General features: G+C 39.3%; 1 pseudogene; it reads right to left on the reverse strand.

Annotated features, from left to right (window-relative positions):
- Window positions 1-1,250: 1,250 nt before the first annotated feature.
- LOC126017983 (60S ribosomal protein L35-like) lies at window positions 1,251-1,714 on the reverse strand (annotated as a pseudogene).
- Between the last annotated feature and the right edge of the window lie 1,912 nt (window positions 1,715-3,626).

A 3,626-nucleotide genomic window follows, 5' to 3' on the forward strand; every position in this document is an offset into this window, starting at 1 on the left:
ATAAGAAAGAGAGAGAGGGGCTGGAGAGATAGCATGGAGGTAAGGCGTTTGCCTTTCATGCAGAATGACTATGGGTTCGAAGCCAGGCATCCCATATAGTCCCCGTGCCTGCCAGGAGCGATTTCTGAGCTTGGAGCCAGGAGTGACCCCGGAGTGCTGCTGGGTGAAACCCCCCCCCCCAAAAAAAAGAGAGAGAAAATAAAGGAGGGCTAGTGTGGCAAGGTTATGTGGTTTTTGGTGTTTTTTCCCCATAGGCACAGTAAATATTGGGAAATTTAAAAGGGAATTCTTTTGGCCTGAAAGACACAGGGTTTCTCCGCTCTTGAAGGATACTGTAATGGGAACAACTACAGGCTCTGAACATGCTCATTATCGAACCCCAAGGTCTTTTTATGGTGCCAGAAATTGTTCTGCTCAGTTACGGTTGACAAAATCAGTCCTCTGTCATTAGAGCTCTTGGTATTTGCACAGGTTATAGGATGAAATCTAGGTTAGTGTCTTTCTTTATGGTTCTACAAGTTCTTCTCTGTCTGGTTGTTATAGCAGCCTTCTGTAATTAGTGATTTTGATTTCTGCATAGATCCTAGGATGTAGCCTAGGATAGAATCTTTCCTTATGGTTCCTGAAGTTCTGCTCAGTTGCAATTGTTAAATACATGCCTTTGGAATTCAGAGATCTTGGTTTCTGTACAAATCCTAAGCCAAAATTTTAGCTAGGGTTTTTCTTGTTGGTTGCAGGAAAAGTTCTATCCAGTTTGTTTGTCAAAATCAATTTAGTGATTTATTTTCCCCCAGAGATCAAAGTACGGAGTGTCTTCTAATTTTATCTTACCATTAGGTGATGAGGTAGGGCATCCTGTTCCTCGTCATCAGGTTGTCTTATCCAACTGGCACAAGCTGGTGCCAGAGCGTTATTAGGGAACTCCGTGGAAGAGTTAATTCTTGGTTCTGTTGCAGAGAACCATGTTGGTTTTACAGTTGGGATCTGGGGTTCAGGGTAGAATGGCAGCTGTCAGATCACATGGAGTCTATGTCAAGTCCTTATGACAAATGGTTGTCATGAAAGGTATCCCTGTATTATAAAATTGATGGGTTCTTATCCTTAGTAGATAAGAACTTGTTTCTATACATGAGATTTCCCCCTTTATAGTATGCCTGTGCAAAAGGGAATGGTGCCATATTATATTGCTTGTTCATTTGGGGGGTAAGAATGACAGTATACAATCTATGTGCCCAGATTTTGATCAGACCTTTTATTCTTTTTTTTTTTTTTTTAAAGAACCAGTCAATTGCTTTATTGTCGCTGGCTCAGGCCTTCACCGCGTACTTGCGCAGCAGATTCAGCCGCTCCTTGCACTGCTGCTTCTTGGTCTTCGAGCTCTCCTCATGCTTGTTGAGGCAGCGGTGCATGGCCAGAGTCTTCTTGGGCCGCAAGTCGAGGGGCTTGTACTTCTTATCCTTGTAGAATTTTCTGAGATTCTCCTTCTGAGTTTGGTTAAGTTAATGATGGTGAGCACACGGGCGATAGATTTGCGAACAACTCGGATCTTGGAGAGCTGCCTCGGAGGCAGCGACGCTGGTGACTTTGGCTACGCGCAGCTGCGACAGCTCCACCTTGAGGTCGTCCAGCTGCTTGAGCAGCTCCTCCTTCTTGCCACGCAGGTCCCGGGCCTTGATCTTGGCCATGTCGGTATGAGTTGCCGCCGCCGCCGAAGCCTGCGCCTAAAGAGCGAGCTTTTATTCTAAGCAAGATCTTTCCTTCTAGAATTTCATACCAAGCAGAACTAAAACAATTAAAATTAAAAAAAATGTATACATATAAAATAAATAAATAAAGAAAGAAAAAGGATGGAGGCAAGGCTGCCTTTACGTTTGAAATAAACACACTAAGAGGTATAACTACTGATGTATTAAATATACAAGGAAAATGTAGATATCCCCATTAAGTCTTTTGAGATATTCTTGGGAGGTGAGATCAAGGGCACATTTTCATCCCAAACTGTGGTCTTTTTGAGTTTGAGAGATGGAATGCAGCAGTTAAGGGATCAGGTAGTGTCCTTGAGCTGAGGGTGCTTCTGAAACTTGTTCACTTGATTCTTCTTTTCTGTTTTTCAGAGTTTCTTATTGTGTTTACTTTTCTTTTGAGTTAATGTGTTATGTCATTTAGCTCTAGTAGTTCATATTTTCTTTATCTTTGTTATAAATTTTAACATTTTTATCATTTGTTCTAATTTCAGGAGCATTATTTGGACGATTTGAATTCTTCTTCTGGTAAGTCACCTAATTTTTTTTGTATTTAGACTTTACACAGAGATTTATTTTATTTATTCTTTTGTAATGTTTTGTTCTCTTCACTATGTTGAAACTGTTCATTAATTTTAGATTGAGCTATAAACTTTTTTATCTTAATGAATTGGTCTTATATTAAGATTTGTGGAGGCATGATCTAATCCTCAGTTGTTTCCAGAGGACTCAAAATCTTATGACATGTTTTTAGTAGGGTACTCTATGATGCCTGTTGAATGACTGTTTCTCTAATATGGCACTGTGAAGTAGCAGAAAGAGATAAAGGAAAATATTTGCAATAAAATGATCAATAGTTATAAGGCTGTAGTACTCAGCTGAAGAGATTACAACCAACCTCTTCTATTGGAAACTTTTCTTCATGGTGTCAACAGGCTATGCAAATATGATTTTTTTCCATAGGTTTAGGCAAAAGCAAAGTCACTTAGTTTGTGCCACCCCAATGATGCTCAACAGTTATTCTTGGCTATGCATTCAGGAATTACTTTTGGTGGTGGTCATGGCTGCTAGGAATATAACCCACACAAGGAAAATGCAGATTAGCTATATTATTTCTTCTCTTCAAAAGCAGAGTCATTTCAGAGCTGTGAGTACAAACTTGGACCTATTATGATCCCAATCAATCATCACAGGCAGGTGAAGAGTGGGCTTTTTTTAAAAATTTTATTTTTAATAATGAGAACAAAGATGCAAAGAAAGAGGACAAGGTAAAGTTACAGTGGAAGGACAATCACCGATAACATAATTCTCAGAAGAAGTCCCCTTGCTGATATCTTAACTTTGAACTTTCAGCCAAAAAACATTAAGATAAATAAAACAGAATCCATGTACAATTACTTTGTCCCTCAAGCCCCCAGATTGTAACACATTATAATATTTCTTAATAGCTCACAAGGCAATCTAAAGCCATAAAACTTATGTAACTCCTTAAACATTAGAGGCATAGTATTTTTTTACATTTCCATGTACATACATATTAGCTTAAGTTAACCTCAAATTTTAAGTGGGTTCTTTTAAGGATTAGAGTCAAAGGAGCACAGTAAAAAATGGTGTTAGAGTGGCAATTGTTGTTTGCATAGGCCCACCAAAATATGAGGGGCATGGAAAGGAATAACCTTGGCCTAAATACAAAGAGACCCTACCCCTGAAGTTTCCTGTCATAAGACCAACTCTAGGCTCCAGGCAAGCTAGATCGTCCAATCCAAGACATTGTCTGTAGTGCCAACACACTTTTATTTTTCACACAGTCTCTGTTGTTGGTATCATGTTTCTGTATTAAATATCCTGGAATCTGCATATCCTACATTAAAGTCAGGATGTGGA

Source organism: Suncus etruscus, chromosome 9, assembly GCF_024139225.1.
Source record: "Suncus etruscus isolate mSunEtr1 chromosome 9, mSunEtr1.pri.cur, whole genome shotgun sequence".
Classification (NCBI taxonomy): Eukaryota; Metazoa; Chordata; class Mammalia; order Eulipotyphla; family Soricidae; genus Suncus; species Suncus etruscus.